Source organism: Cervus elaphus, chromosome 32, assembly GCF_910594005.1.
Source record: "Cervus elaphus chromosome 32, mCerEla1.1, whole genome shotgun sequence".
NCBI lineage: Eukaryota > Metazoa > Chordata > Mammalia > Artiodactyla > Cervidae > Cervus > Cervus elaphus.
In genome coordinates, this window is record NC_057846.1 from 24,727,764 (window position 1) to 24,745,367 (window position 17,604).

Consider the following 17,604-nt stretch of genomic DNA (forward strand, 5'->3'; position numbering starts at 1 on the left):
TTGAGGGCCACAGTAGTTTAATTATACCAAGAGTTACTATTGGAGTAAGCAAGCACAGACGCAAAGAATCTTCTGCAGTCCTTCTCACCACACCCTTTGCCCCCAAACACTGCTTCCGCTTTGGGGAAAAAAATCACTTTTCTACAATAGCAGTTAATTAAATAGCATCTGTCCCATTAAACAACTGTACATTGAATAATAACTACATTAACAGAAAAAAGCCTCTGAAGAATAACTCTTTGGCATCCTTTTCTTTGCCAAGGACTCTGGGAGCCATGCCAGGAAAATACAATAAAATTTCCTAGCCTAAAAGTTGTGTCCTTCCTCCCCCACTCTGTATCTCCAGAGTCTATGCCATTAAAAAAAAAAAAACACTTTATTATCTTACTAGAAATTTGAGGGCCTTTCTTTAGTTTCTTTGAAACTTGCCTTGTATTTTCAGTGTTGTGGTTCTGTTTCAGTGGGATGATACTATAACCTCTTCATAAGACTATCATCTCTGTAGCTGATTTCCCACATTTTCAGTGATCTGTAGTCTCCAGAGACAGATGCAAATGCTTCATCGCTGTACTTCATGGGGCTCTTATACCAGCCTTGCTACACTTCACATAGTCTCTTCCTTTCTCTGAATCTCAAAGCATAAGGAGGCAGGGCCATTTCTAAAATCAATTCCTGGCAGGAGAGAAAGGGCCTCCATGCATCAGGAAACCATTTCAAAGGTTAACAGTATATCCAAGGGCATTAATTAAACTTCTTTCTTAAATGAAGGCTCAGTGCTGTCAAAAGGTGGAGTGCATGAGGAGACAAGTCCAGAGCTATAGCTTCCTTCAGAAAAAAGAAATGAAGCTTTTCACAGACAAAGCCTATTAAGCACATTCACCTCCCGATTGTTAGATGTAACAAATAATAGGGAGAGATACAGCGGAACGGCCCTTAGCTCAGGGAACAAAGGGCGCCTTCTATATTCTCTGTCACTATGGTCTTGCCTCTAATTCAAAGAGCCCTGAAGATGGTAATAATTAAGCAAATGATTGATACCAAACCAGAGATGAATTTTAGATGCATTTGATATCAGTTTTCTTCAGGGAGAGTATCTGTTTATTCCTTTTAGCACTGATCCCTGCATAGGAGATTAAAAATGACATAGCCTTTGTTAAACAGTTTAAAAGAATTGGAGAATTTTCTTTCTGAGGCTTTGACTGATGAGATCCTTTGCCAACTTATGAAAGGAGAAAAATGGGAAAAAATTACTGAATAACAATCACAGTCACTTTAGTTAGGGCATTTTCATATTTACATCTGCTATCAGCATTTGACAAAATGATGTCAAGGGCAAGGAAATAAACAGCCTGACTTTTGTTGTCACATGGGTACTAAGCCATATCAAGATGAAGTGCAGGCATTAGAAAATCGTAAGGGAACTTTGGACACACAGACAGCCAGAGAGGCTTATCCAGTTACCAGGCAGTACAGTATCTCATATTTCTTAGATGTGAGTGAGTGGCATGTCAGAGATTAGGTAGAAAGTACATGATGCAGAACGAAAAATCCGCTTAAAATATGTCAGAAAATTTCAAAAGATTGTTTCATTTAAAAATTTCATTTTTGTATTAAAATGATTCAACCTACTTTTAGGTAGAGACATACCATGCTCAGATGCTCAGTCGTGTCCAACTCTTTTGCAAGCCCGTGGATCATTCTCCAGGGGATCTTCCTGACCCAGGAATGGAACCCATGTCTCTGACTTTGGCAGGATTCTTTACCACTGAGCCACCTGGGAGGCCTAGTAGGGACATGATAGCTGCTAATGTTCCATGAGAAGATTGACATGAGAGAATAGTCAATCCCAAGTCTCATCCTCAGGCCTTTATTTTCAGTGTCAGGAGAACACTTTTCAAGCACCCATTCCCAGTGCCTGCCATTTCCCTTTTTCCTTCTGGAATCGTCTCATCTCTGTCTCAGTGGCTCACACCCCTTTACAGACACAAATAGTAGAAGAAGAGAACAGAGTGGACTATTTTTGAGGTGGAGGGTGTCGGGGTGGCCAAGCCTGGATAATAGCTGAGTAGATGAAGGCCAGGAGGAAGCATGGGAGGGTCTGAACCTTGGCCAGGTGCAGGTGATGGCATCGTACAGAATTTAAAGCTCCAAAGGCAAGGCCACTGTGTGAGGTGCAGACGAGTCAGGAGAAGATGGAAAGTAGCTCCCAAGACTCAGAGACTTGCTTGGTTCCATCCTGAGTGTATGTTTTCTGACTGAGACAGGATTGGCTTAGAGCCTATTCCTGCAGTAGTGGGAAGTGTCTGATCCAAAATGAATCAGGGAAATCCCAGCTCAAGGAGGAAGTGAGATGGAGGACCATGCAGGATGCTGGTTTTCATAATCCAGAGGAGAGACTAGAATTGTGGATTGTACTGTAGACACATGAAAGTCAGATGTGGGATCCAATAATCCAGAATTGGAATACATGAAAATAAAAATCCCACAAAGGAAATCAGGAGAAGGAAGAGACAAATAAGTAACACTATGAGAGAAAAGAGGTCCCTCCTCTAAAGAGAAATTAAAAAGATAATAACAACACTATCAACAACTATATTCTTATGATTCTGAAATCTGAGTTGAAATGGCCAAATTCCTGAGAAAATATAATGTGTAGAAGAGATCTAAAGAGAATTAAAAGCTTGAATAATTCTGTAAGTATTAAAATAATTAAATTAGTCTTCAAAAAACAGGTAAGAAAAATCTTCAATTAAAACCGCAGAATCAGGTGATTATATAGGTGATTTCTACCAAATGTTCAAAATGTAGAGAGAGTATCCTTAATTTAATTTTTAATTTAACAAACTCTTCTTAATCATCAGAAAAAGAGGGGATAGCCAACTCATTTTCTATCCAAAACCAAAAAAGCCATGTAAAAGGAAAATGTACAGGTCAATTTTATTTTATAGTATAGGTATAAAAATTCTAAAAATAATTTATATTCAAAAACTAGAAAATCAAATCCAATGTGTATTAAGAAAATGACCCAGACAAGATTAGGTTTATTTACAGCAGGTTTATATTTATATTAAAGATTTATATTAAAAACTATAATTCCAATTAATAAACATTTAGATAGTAAATAAAATTAACATTGAGCTTTAACATATTAGAGGCTCAGAGAAATCTTTCCATAGAAAAACCTATTTGAAATTGTTCAACTCGGATTTTTTTCAAATTTTCTTTGAACACTTAATTCTTTTTTTTTTTTTTTCAATTTCTCCTTTATTTATTTATTTATTTTTTCCAGTTGGTTTTGTCATACATTGATATGAATCAGCCAAGATTTACACGTATTCCCCATCCCGATTCCCCCTCCCACCTCCCTCTCCACCCGATTCCTCTGGGTCTTCCCAGTGCACCAGGCCCGAGCACTTGTCTCATGCATCCCACCTGGGCTGGTGATCTGTTTCACCATAGATAATATACATGCTGTTCTCTCAAAACATCCCACCCTCGCCTTCTCCCACAGAGTCCAAAAGTCTGTTCTGTGCATCTGTGTCTCTTTTTCTGTTTTGCATATAGGGTTATCGTTACCATCTTTCTAAATTCCATATATATGTGTTAGTATGCTGTAACGTTCTTTATCTTTCTGGCTTACTTCACTCTGTATAATGGGCTCCAGTTTCATCCATCTCATTAGAACTGATTCAAATGAATTCTTTTTAACGGCTGAGTAATATTCCATGGTGTATATGTACCACAGCTTCCTTATCCATTCATCTGCTGATGGGCATCTAGGTTGCTTCCATGTCCTGGCTATTATAAACAGTGCTGTGATGAACATTGGGGTGCACGTGTCTCTTTCAGATCTGGTTTCCTCAGTGTGTATGCCCAGAAGTGGGATTGCTGGGTCATATGGCAGTTCTATTTCCAGTTTTTTAAGAAATCTCCACACTGTTTTCCATAGTGGCTGTACTAGTTTGCATTCCCACCAACAGTGAACACTTAATTCTTGTTCTCCTTGTTATTCTCTAAGTCGTCTCTGATTCTTTGTGACCCCATGGACTGCAGCATGCCACGCTTCCCTGTCATTCACCATGTCCCTGTGTTTGCTTAAACTCATGTCCATTGAGTCAGTGATGCCATCCAACCATCTCATCCTCTGTCGTCCCCTTCTCCTCCTGCCCTCAATCTTTCCCAGCATCAGGATCTTTTCCAATGCGTTGGCTCTTCACATCAGTTGGCCAAAGGATTGGAGCTTCAGCATCAGTCCTTCCAGTGAATATTCAGGACATGAAGAATTACTTAAGCATTTGTTACTGAATATTTAAGCTGTAAATATATAAAAATGTTTGAGTCTCTCCAGATAGATTCTATATATGTAATTTTTCTTTTAGAACATCATGGTGTGATGCATTAGAAGTGACTCCGGGGCAAGAGGCAGGAAGGAGACTGTAGCCCTTTCATTGCTAAGTGAGCTAAGGACTCTTTGACTTGTTTGCATCACATCTTTCTAAAATACAAAATTATAATCTTTACCATTCATTTCACCTCCCTAGAGTTTTGAACTCTCTAGAAAAATATATTTTTTAACACTGAACAATTCGTGCACATTTTGTATTTGTGGTACTTTAATAAAACTCACCAACTAAAATTTCATCTATCACTTTTGATGAATTGTGTGGTACCCATTGTCTAACAAAAGTTTCAAGGATTGAAGCCTCTAACTTCCATAATCAAGAGCCCACAAGGGACCACAAGGCCCTCCCTTCTGAGCATGTGGCATTTAAAAAAAAAACTTATTTATTTTAATTGGAGGCTAATTACTTTACAGTATTGTAGTGGTTTTTGCCATACATTGACATGAATCAGACATGGGTTTACATGGAGCACATGGCATTTTGGTGTGGTCATTCTGTCATGCCTGCTCCAACATCAGCATGTTCACTTGAGAATTATTCAGACACTGCATTTTTTGCATGGAGTACATGATATTTATGCAGATGTCATGATGAAAAAATAGCAAACCATTAAACTTTTCACTACAAAACATTATAAAATTTTGTGTGAAACATACAGCCTTCTCCAATCTCTGATTCTCAACTAGAACCTAAGCTCCAACTTCTCCCTGAGTGATAATTCTATCCTAGAGAATCAAAACTCCTTATGGCCGGAAGGGTACCTGAAAAATAGTGGGCACCAGTTGATGACTTTTAAAGGACTGAATGGATGATAACTAGAATTTTACTTTCCATACTGACTCCCCACACCCACTCTGGAATGCAGGACTTTTTTCTTCCTTTTTAAAACTGTGTGTGCCTAGTTCTCAAAACAGATCTACATCTAGTGGATGGATTAATAATTATGGCAGTTGTTAAAGTGAATGACTTAAGGCTGTTCAATCTAACACAATAGACATTTATTGAAGACATACCACATTTTCATATGAGATGTGTATGCCTTTTAAGGAAGGTTATCGAGTATGCATAGTACAAAGAATAAAAGTAATGAGGCCTAAGGCAAAGGGGAAATCTGTATAAAAAAATAAAAACAATAGCCTCTGAGTTGGCCCCCAAGGACCTCACCTCTTCGTCACCATGCTTTTGTGCAATTCCTTCCCTTTGAATGTAAGCTGGACCTGGTGGCTTCCTTTTAATTGAATAGAATGTACCAGAAGTGATCACTTCTGAGATTAGGTTACAGAAAGACAGTAACTTACATCTTCTCTGTTGCCCTCTCAGTCTGCCATGAGTGTGAGCTGACCTGTGGACAAAGCACCTCAACAAGGAACTGAGTGAGTCCTCTGACCAACAACGAGAAACTAATGACTTCAGTCCAACATCCTGTGAAGAGTCACATCCTGTCAGCAACCAGGTAAGTGATTCCAAGAAAGCAGATGCTCCTTTCCCTAAGCCTTTAGTTGACAAGACAGTCCTGGCCAAAATTTGATCACAGACATGTAGGGACCTTGGGACAGAGACACTCAGCTAAGTAGCACCCACAGAAACTATGAGATAATAAATGTTTATCGCTTTTTAAGCCCTAATGTTTTGGATAATTTATTATGCAGCAGTAAGAAACTAATACTTCAGAAATAAAATTGACACATCAATACATATATTGTATTGTGTAAGTTAATGGCAAGCCAAAGCAGAGAGAGACACCACTATTTACAAGAAATAGTATCCAGACAATAAATACAACTCAATTGTTTGTAAGAATCATTGCTTTCCTACATGTTGGAGTCAGAAGAAATATTTCCTTTTTAGGTGATCCCTGGTAGTATCTTTAATATCATCACTACAGTGAATAAATAGTGATCCATAGGTTTACTCTCAGTAGATAACATCTCTAAGTGTATGTCAGTGACAGAGTGCTGAAGCTTTGTTTGTGAGTATTTTTCTAAAAGACAACAAAAATAGTGTAAAATACATATTATTTTGATGGTCAGGGTTGATCTTAGGAGAAAATTTAGAATATGCAGATATATGTATGAATTCTAGCTCTTTTCTTAGTAAGAATTGGAGAGTGTAAGCTTTAAGGTTGTAATCAAAGCAAGAACCAAAAGTAAAGATATTTTGTTTGACAATTTTAATGGTTATTTAAAATTTTATTTTATTGAAGTATAGTTGATTGATAATGTTGTGTTAGTTTCTGGTGTATAGCAAAGTGATTCAGCTTCATATATTTTTTTTCATTATGGTTTTTTACAGGATATTGAGTATAGTTCCCTGTGCTATACAGTGGGACCTTGTTGTTTATCTGTCCAATGTATAATAATTTGTATCTGCTAACCCCAAACTTCCAATCCCTCCTGCGCTCACCTCCCCGCCACCAGCAACTACAAGTCCCTATGCCTGTGAGTCTGTTTCTGTTTCATAGATAAGTTCATTTGTGTCATATTTCAGATTCCACATATAAGTGACATCATATGGTCTTTATTTATCTTTCTCTTTCTGACTTACTTCACCTGGTATGATCACCACTAGATCCATCCATGCCATGTTACAATTTTAAAAGATCCAAAAATTTTTTAAAAATCAGTAGGGTAGAGGGTAGAATCAAGGTCCTTTTAATAAAATTAAGTACAATGGTTAATACTTTTGTAGTAAAAGGTAGGCAAGCTACATTAGAAAGAAGTTGTTGAAAGTGAGGGTAAGACAAGTCGTCTCCTCCTCCAGCAGCTGTTCAGACCAAAGTCAACGAGACATAAGCTTGTCTGAAACAGCCCATGGATGGCGACCAGAGCTTTCTGGTCCTCATGGTCTCAGCTGTACTGAGTTCCTCTCTGTGAACCTGCTCACTTTATCCTGAACTAGGAAATAACTTTACAAGGTGTCCAGAAAGGAAGAGCATCTGTTTTCCTTTGCTCACTGGTAGCATGTATTCTCTCAGAAGGACAATTTATGCTCTTTCAAACAGACAGGATCCTGTATTCCATGTGTTATTAATGACTGGGTCATAATTTTTTTGATTAAGAAGTTTTATTGACTTGACTCTTTACTACAAATATTATTTGTCAAATTTATATCCTTGATATAATTGTTCTCCTGGAGAACTTCAAAAACATACTTTCCACTTATGCAGCCTTCTAACAGAGCAAAAATCTCATTTTCTGCTCTGTCTTTTCCCCGATTTGATCAAAAGGAACATGAAATTGTGGAGATGTATGCAGGGAGATTTGTCAGTCTTTTCTTATTTACTTCGATGGTGAGGTATAAATTGAATTTGGGGCCCTCTCTTCAAGAATACACTATTTACTATCAAATAAGTTGATGTTAGTGGATTAGATATAGGTAAGGTTTTCTCTGATAACCTTGTAAGGTGGGTTAGAGTGCTTTGGGGTTCTGGAATAATGGCTTGCTTTCTTTCATGTGCACACTTGGCTTTTGTTTCTGACTGTCTCCTTTGAATACCTTTGGTCTGCTGGAAAGTGAGTATATTTTTTATGTAAAACTGGATGGTCTGGGGACAGCTGAATCATTTATTACTGCCATTTTAACAGACACAGCAGATGATCACATGATTGACTCAGTGATTGCGAAGATAGACTACAGGAAGCAATTAATACTGTTATGCCTACTTCTTTGTTGAACTCATGTGACTTTACTCATTGGTAATTGTGGCTTGCCCATGTTTGAGGCGTGACTAAAACTTGAAAGCTGAGAAGATAATGAAAACCATTTTAAAATAGGAATGTGGCATATGTTAATGTAAATCAGCCATCCAAATTTCTTAATGAACTCACTCATTCAGTACTTAGATAATTATTCAGATATGGAAATGGTGGAGCCATCCAATAATACCTCAAATGCATTAAAGAGCATCCATATATGTGGAATAGATTATCATCCAAAATAATTTAAATTCAGCTGCAATTATAGAATGAACATGCTGCTGCTGCTGCTGCTAAGTCACTTCAGTCGTGTCCGACTCTGTGTGATCCCATAGACGGCAGCCCACCAGGCTCCCCCGTCCCTGGGATTCTCCAGGCAAGAACACTGGAGTGGGTTGCCATTTCCTTCTCCAATGTTACCTCCTATATCTCAGCACTGTTATATTTCCTTTTTTAAAGTGGGACTTAGTTATTTACTGATTACTCTGGGATATTCAATTATTTGCTGTGGGGCTCCTCATCATTGCTGTGAATTAACGAAATGGCTCTGTTGTCCTTAGTAATTAGCTGAGTAGAAAGTGAGGGGAAGACAACACAATCTGAGGGCTGCTCGGCACTACTTTTGTCTTTCTTTAACATTTGTCAGCTAAGTGTGGAATTTTAATTCCCTCCCTAATTACCAAGGACTCTTGCTTAATGGACATACCCCTTCAGGTACCTTGCTTACTTGTACTCTATCTTTTCACCTTATTCTTTTGAGATGTGTTATTTATAACCTGGCACAATAGTCCTCAAGCATTTCTATGGAAAACAAACAAACAAAAAAAGCTTCATCAATATTAAATAGCATCTGAGAGTTTTGAGCCTTCTCCTGGGCATCTTCTGGGCTTCCCTGATGCTCAGAGGGTGAAGAGTCTGCCTGCAATGTGGGAGACTGGGGTTCGATCCCTGGTTCGGGAAGATCCCCTGGAGAAGGAAATGGGCATCTTCAATGATGTTGTCTCATTTGATCCTCCAGGAAGCACTTGAGAAATAGCTATAAGGGAATGTGTTTTTCAAGGAGGAAATGAACTCGTTGGAGTAGCCTATGTGTAGGTGGGTAAACTGAGATTCAAACTTAGGTCTGGTTGTAAAGCCCACAGTTGTGACAATGCAGCGCGTTCTTTCATTTATCCTGCGTTGGCTTAGATTTGGCCATCTCATCAGCATTTCTCTTCCGTTTTACTACTCGGCAAGTGACAGTTAGAATTTTTCCGACCTTTACCTTGTCATGGAAGATCAGAGATGTTCAAGTTTATGTGCCTCTATTTTCCCTAGGCTTTGTGAATATTATGTAAGCTAATTCTGTGGTAAACAAAATTCTTATGTTAATATCAATGGGCATTTTCAACCCAAGTAGAAACATCGGAAATTTGAGCTAAAATTAACCCTGCTGTTCTTCCCTGGTGGCGTGGATGGTAAAGAATCTGCCTGCAATGTGGGAGACCTGGGCTCACTCCCTGAGTTGGGAAGATCCCCTGGAAGAGGGCATGGCAACCCACTCCAGTATTCTTGCCTGGAGAATCCCATGGATAGAGGAGCGTGGCGGGCTATAATCCCTGGGGTTGCAAAAAGTCAGATGTGACTGAACGACTAAGCACAGCATGTGTCTACAATCCAAAATATACTACCAAGCTAGGTAAAGACTTGTCATTTTGGTCAATTTCTACATTGCCAATGTAATATTAATAATACCAACAGTTACTGTAATAATGAACTCTATGTTTTACTGATTGTGAAATATAGTCTAGGCTTTCACCCACACCGAAACATTGCTAAGTAGGTTATGATTATCCAAGTTTATCAAAGGAGAAACAATACGGTATGTCATGGTTAAGAGATTCACCCAAAGTCTTAACAGCTAGTAAGTGATTGTGTTAAACTAATATTTCAAAACTTGCCCATCCCTGATTAACATTATATATTTCCCTGGTATTAGTTATATGTAACCTTTTCTCCTAAAACCTGCCCTTGGTATTGCGTTTATTGCATTTGAGTTTTGTTTCACCAAGAGTTATCAGGGTGACTGCTGAAATGATTTTGAAATCAGTAGTAATTACTTATAAAAGAGGATTTTGAAAATTCACAATTCTTCACCAAACATCTCATTGAGAAAGTAAAGATCTCACTCCTGCTTTTCACATGAGGGGAGAACAGAGCCTTATGCATTATAATCTGTCTTTCCCTGTTTGTTCCCACTACATACCTTGAGAGAGTTACCTGTGGATGCCAAGACAAGTTTTGTTCAGAAAATGCTTTACAGGTAGGGCTATGTCTTCTACAAATCCCACCAATTAGCAGATTGTGGTGCCACGCATATGGATAACTGACTCTGAGAATGATGAATTCAGATTAAAACAAATGAAAATGCCATCTGCTGCATGGTTAGATTATTAACCTCACTATGATCAATAATCAGATATGGGGATCTATCTACAGCTTTCAAAAAAGACCTTGATAAAGCCCACATATTAATTATGACAAGTCTGAAAATAGTCAAAACTTAAGCCAAATTGAAAATTACCATTCAAAAATCTTGAAAAGAGAACATTATAAGAAGTCTTATTTGACATGGGTAAAAATGGGAAAGATTGAAGGTGGGAGGAGAAGGGGACAACAGAGGATGAGATGGTTGGATGGCATCACCGACTCGATGGACATGAGTTTGAGTAGACTCTGGGAGTTGGTGATGGACAGGGAAGCAAGGCGTGCTGCAGTCCATGGGGTTGCAAAGAGTTGGACGCAACTGACTAACTGAAGTGAACTGAAAAATAGTATTTTAGGTACAGAAAATACTCTTATCTAGAGGTCTTCCAAAACTTCAATTGCCTAATGCCAATTTATATATATATATGTGTGTGTGTGTGTGTGTATTTACACATTTACATAATAGATATAAGCTTCCCTGGTGGCTCAGACAGAAAAGAATCTGCCTGCAGTGCAGAATGCTTGGGTCTGATCTCTGGATTGGGAAGATCCCCTGGAGAAGGGAATGACAACTTACTCCAGGATTCTTGCTAGAGAATTCCATGGACAGAGGAACCTGGTGGGCTACAGTCCATGGAGTCTCAAAGAGTCGGACATGACTGAGCAGCTAACATTTTCACTTTTCATAATGCATACACAAAAGTAAAAAGGAAAAGTTGTGAAATAAAATATATTCCTTCTGCACGTGTAATGGGTTATAAAAATTGTAAAAATCCTGGAATTCTGCATTGCATCATGGAGCCTAATCCAAACTTTCTCCCCCATAAATCAGTTCATATAAAGTTAGTCAGCTATAATTTGGTACTTTCTGTCCTACTCTTATCTTGTTAGGTAACCCATACGTTTTTCTAGCAAAGTTACAAGCAGTAGATAAGTCTCTCATTTTGTACACCCTCTAAACCATGATGTAAATGTGATTGGAGAAGAACATTCCTATTAATACCCTGTATCACCCATACAATTGCTGTTGAATGTGTATTTTACCCTCCACAAAGAGATGATACAGTCACAAACTGGAAGAAAGAAAGGCATTTGGATAGTATTTCTTTGTCAATTCATATTCACCACTTCTAAATCACATCCTCTTGTTTTTTGCTGCAAGGATGTAGACAGAGAGATATATTTAGGAAACAAGGAAACGGAAAAAATGAAAAGGAAAGGGACAGAAGAAGAGAGTGGAATGAAAACAGACCAGGCCATTTGTGAAGATGTTATCTACCCTGGGGTGGGGCAGAGTGAAGCCAATTTTTGTTGCTGTTCTGTCTTTAGTCGTGTCCAACTCTTTGCAACCTCATGGGCTGCAGCACGCCAGGCTTCACTGTCCTTCACCATCTCCCAGAGTTTGCTCAAACTCATGTCCATTGAGTTGGTGCTGCCATCCAACCATCTCATTCTCTGCCGCCCCCTTCTCTTTTTGCTTTAAATCTTTCTCAGCATCAGAGTGTTTTCTAATGAGTCAGCTCTTACCATCAGGTGGCCAAAGTATTGGAGCTTCAGCTTCAGCATCAGTCCTTCCAGTGACTATTCAGGATTGATTTCCTTTAAGATTCACTGGTTTGATCTCCTTGCAGTCCAGAGGACTCTGAAGAGTCTTCTCCAGCACCATGATTCAAAAGCATCGATTCTTCAGTGCTTAGCCTTTTTTATGATCCAGCTCTTACGTCTGTACATGACTGTTGGAGAAACCATAGCTTTGACTATATGGACCTTGGTCGGCAAAGCAGATGTCTCTGCTTTTTAACATGCTGTCTCAGTTTGTCATAACTTTTCTTCCAATGAGCAACTGTCTTTTAACTTCATGGCTGCAGTCACCATCCTCAGTAATTTTGGAGCCCAAGAAAATAAAGTCTGTCACTGTTTCCACCTTCCCCCCTTGTATTTGCCATGAAGTGATGGGACCAGATGCTTGCCAATTAGGTTACCTAAAGATGCCCCTTCACTTTAGCAACCCGCAAAGAGCTGATGGCTTTTTTTCTAGCTGAGTGGGGAAGCCGGTTGTGTAAATTGCCCAAAGTGCTATTGAAATCCATCTCTTGGAGGATTCTGAAACATGTCTCTATTTGAAGAGTCTAATAATTGTGACGATGACAAGTATCACCTGCAGGACATTGAGTGATGATAGAAAACCAAAATTCAGGGTTTTGTGACTCACATACTGCAGAATATATGCCTACTGCTTTTTCTTTCCTTCTAAGAAAACACCCCTTTGATATGTTCTGGCTGCAAAATGTTCTAGAAAGTGTGGCTTGTTTTGTTTTGATTTTGTTTCCCTAAAGAGAAATGATCCATAGATTCTTGTGGGGATAGAAAATTGTCATGTGAATTGTGATGTTCCTATAAATTATCTGGCCCTTAATTATTGGCATGTCTGACACTTGAGTGATATGTAGATTCCAAGGAGGGTTTACTCTTTTCTTTCCTCCAAGTTTCAGAAGGACAAAAATTACCAGGAAGTGGTGATAATAAACTTCACTGTATTTTTAAGATTCTTATTTTTATTAAAGATGAATAAAGCTCATGAAAATAATCCACATATTGATGTTCCTTACATCTTCTTCATCATCACTCTTTTGTGAGGCAGATTAATCTATCTCTGTATGTATAATCTATGTATAATCATAGATATATTTCTCTCTGTTATTCTTAGTCCTTTTGTGTTTTTTAGGATGAGAGGTTTTTTTTGTTTTTTTTTTTCATTTATTTTTATTAGTTGGAGGCTAATTACTTTACAATGTTGTAGTGGTTTTTGTCATACATTGACATGAATCAGCCATGGATTTACATGTATTCCCCATCCCGATCCCCCCTCCCACCTCCCTCTCCACCCGATTCCTCTGGGTCTTCCCAGTGCACCAGGCCCGAGCACTTGTCTCATGCATCCAGCCTGGGCTGGTGATCTTTTTCACCCTAGATAATATACATGTTTCGATGATGTTCTCGAAACATCCCACCCTCGCCTTCTCCCACAGAGTCCCAATGTCTGTTCTGTACATCTGTGTCTCTTTTTCTGTTTTGCATATTGGGTTATTGTTACCATCTTTCTAAATTCCATATATATGCGTTAGTATACTGTATTGGTCTTGCTGAGAGGTTTTTTTAAATTAAATTTTATTTATGTATTTTTGGCTGTACTTGTCTTTGTGCTTTGCATAGGCTTTCTCTAGTTGCAAGTGTGGGATACTCTCTAGCTGTGGTATGTAGGCTGCTCATTACGGTGGCTTCTTGTGGTGTGGAGCATGGGCTCTGGGGTGCATGGGCTTCAGTAGTTGCGGCACGTGGACTCAGCAGTTGCATCTCCCGGATTGTAGAGCACAGATTTAGTTGTTGTGGCGCATGGGATTAGTTGCCCCATGGTATGGATCAGGGATTGAACCCGCGTCTCCTGCACTGGCAGGCAGATTCTTCACCACTGAGCCACCAAAGAAGCCCTCTTAGTGCTTTTGTTAATGATTGGAAAAAGGTCAACAAATGGGTTTTTTGTTTTGTTTACTTAAATGCAGTTTTTAATGCAGCATAAATATATTTGACAAATACTACCTTCATGTACGTGATTTTTTGCATGAAAATCATCTTTAGCTAGCTGTTTTTAAATGTCTGTTGTTTCAATGTTAATTGAAATCTAAATGAGAAAATAACCGCCCCCCCCCCCAAAATTGAGAATAGCGATCTTAAGACAAGTATTTGCAGCCACTGAAATCATTATCTACATGGGGAATTGCACAGAAAGGAGCAGAAGCCACTGAATGTGAAGTAAGAAGTTTCTGCAATGGTTACATTTTATAATTTCCCTTTGACACCTGTCTAATTCCTAGAGCAAAATAATTTTTGACTTATCACTGGCTAATTTGAATGTATTTTGTGGTCTACATGAAGTAAAGTCGCCCAGGAATTTATAATCCAGAAAGCATTCTTGGTACTTTGAAATCTCTTTGGAGTGATGTATGGTTATTTCATCCAAGATTACCCTCTTAACAGGAGAATGTTACCAAGTTAACTGTGCCAGAAAGAGAATGAGAGCTAACTCAGCCAAGTGATAAGAAACTCGGAATAAATAATTTTATTTTAATCTCAGGTCTTCTAAAATATTTTTAGAAAGACCTTGGAAAAAGTCATTTAACATCCTTTCACCTCATGAATAGGCTATAATCATGGCTTCCCAGGTGGCATAGTGATAAAGAATCCTCCTGCCAATGCAGGAGATGCAAGAGACATGGGTTTGATTCCTGGGTTGGGAAGATCCCCTATAGGAGGAAATGGCAAACCACTCCAGTAATCTTGCCCAGAAAATCCCATGGGGGTCTCAAAAGAGTCAGACATGACTGAGTGACTAAACAACAATAATGCTTTATTTACAGCATAAGAATTTTGTGAGATCCAGAAATATTGTTCATAAAATCAGGGTGAATATAAAAACTGGCTCATGTCTTATACCTTACAAAGTTAGACTTTGTTGAAAACTAAGTAGGAAATTAATTTTTAAGTTTCCCCCCTTTGTATTACATGTGGATTTGTGGTTATGAAACAGTCATAAACTTCCAGAGCTGGAAAGATCCTAGAAATAATCTGTTTTACAAATGAGAGAATTAAGATGGAAACAAGTTAAAATGGCAGGCCCAAATCCCCACGTAGTTGAAATATACTGTAAGTGAGGTTGTTAATTTCCTGCTAATTCATTCTTTTTCACACTCAGATAAGATTGAAAATCATGATCACACAGTATCATGTCTTCTCTGAACGTGTTCCTCTCCAGCCTTATGATCTGGAGTTTAATGTGGCAGAAGCTTTGTGTTCTTATGTGACAAGGCCTCCCTGATGGTAGGGATGATGGTGATGATGGTGATGCTAAAAATAGCCATCACTTGTTCATGGGTTGCCACAAGCCACACACTCTTTGAGGCCCTTAAAATGCATACATTTTTTCAATCCCCATAACACTTTGGGATGGCTATCTTTTCCAGATTTTCTAAATGGAGAGACTGAAATAGAGGTTAGGTAGTTTATCAAAGATCACACATCCGGCAAGGGGCAGTGTGGTTCTGGAATCTGTGCACTATATAGAAGGCGCTAAGGGTGGTCACCATACAAGACTGCTTAGAGGGTGCACCTCCGAGCAGTATTGCAAAAATGTCTTTTGCTTTCATTTATTTAACCAGTATTCACAACCACCTCCTCTGTGCCAGGCTCTGAGGCTTATAGTGACATGAAAGTCGCTCAGTCATGTCCGACTCTTTGCAACCCCGTAGACTATACAGTCCATGGAATTCTCCAGGCCAGAATACTGGAGTGGGTAGCCGTTCCCTTCTCCAGAGGATCTTCCCAACCCAGGGATCAAACCCAGGTTTCCTGCATTGCAGGTGGATTCTTTACCAGCTGACCCACAAGGGAAGATGTACTGAAGCTTACAAGTAGGGAACAAAAAATTAAATATAGGTCCCATCCCGAGAGAATGTACATTCTCATGGAGAGAAGCAGAAAGTGAAGAAACATACAAGTATGCTAGTCCTAAGTGCTCTGTGTTGTGGTGTGCAGTGCCACAGAGCTGATCTTTGGGAGGAAGTGTGGAGGTTGAAGCTCGGATGGTGAGACAAACCAGACACGTGAAGATTAAGGGCAGAGTGTTCTTGGCCTGTGGCAAAGGCAGGGGGCAGAAAGGCACTTGTTCCATTGGAGGGACAGAAAGCGGACCCCAGTAGCTGTGGATAAAGCAGACCCCACTAGCTGGAAGGAGAGTTGGGGGCAGTGAGCGTGGAGAGGTTGGCTGGGCTCACAGATTTGGACTGCACTCCAGATTCACGTGATCACTGGCTATTTGACGTTGCCATCTCCATGTCTAAGAGCGAGCTCAAATCTAGCATGGCCCAATTCTTACTGATTCTTTTATCCCCAAGTTTATTCCTTCTACTATCTTTTCATCCACACAGTTGCTCAAGACTGACACCTATAAATTATTCTTGATATTTCTTTTGCCCTTAGTTTCCACATTCAATCCAACACAGAGTTTTGTAAATTTTGTCTCCACAATTATCTGGTGTTGATCCACTTTTCACCTTTACTGAGATCTTCGTGTTTCTCATCACCATCATTACAGTATGGAATGCAAAGACCTTCTAATTGGTGTTCTGGTTTCTACTTTTGCCCCAGTTAATAATTTTTGAAAAGTAAGACAGCATGATTTTTCAGTAACCAGCAAATCACATTTTATTCCTGGTCAAAAATCTTTCAGTGACTACTATTACCTGTAGGTTCAAATGAATCAACTTGAAATCCTTCACCATAACCTGCAGGGCACCTATTTTCTCCCCATCTTCATCTCTGTTTTCCTCCTTCTCATTCAGTACATTCTAGCCAACAGGTACTGACTTATACCATTGTCTTATCACGTTGTTGCCAAGGCCTCTTCATGACACCCAATCTAAAGTAATTCATTCTTAGGCACTTTTTTAAGCATTATTACTTAGTCTTGTTTTCCTAGAAATCTCTGATCATACTTGAAATTATTTTGCTTACACAAGTACCCAAGAGGGACACTATACCTGTTTAGTTTCACCCCTGTATCCTAGCACCCAGAACTGTCAGCATAATGTAGAGACTCAGTCAACATTTGTTCAATATATGATCCCTTACCTCTTCAATTCTTCAACCCCGTGTTTCTTATTATACTGTTAGCCTGAACAATGAAGGCCCAGGAATTGGTCAGGTAGAGACTGATATGTTCTCTACATGCAGAAGATAGAAACAGCACATGATGATATTAATATTGTATGCCAGTAATTAATAATAAACCCATTTTGAGTTTTCTGATGTGCTTTGGTGTATCATCCAATTTAACCGGCCAACCACCTTGGAATATGTATTATAATAATGTTTTTTATAATGTTGTTTGCCTTTCTGTCATCTCCTCCTTATGGGAGCACCCTTTCCTTATTCTGCAGTTACTCTGCAGAAATCTTGTGGTTGGGTGGAACTGATCTTGCTCTCCA

General features: G+C 39.0%; 1 long non-coding RNA gene across 1 annotated transcript in view; it reads left to right on the plus strand.

Annotated features, from left to right (window-relative positions):
* Positions 1 to 17,604, plus strand: part of LOC122688023 — a 69,870-nt gene that overhangs the window by 36,415 nt on the left and 15,851 nt on the right. The window contains exon 2 of the long non-coding RNA XR_006339305.1: positions 5,724 to 5,856. This is a non-coding gene — a long non-coding RNA (uncharacterized LOC122688023). The remainder of the gene's footprint in view (positions 1 to 5,723; positions 5,857 to 17,604) is intronic.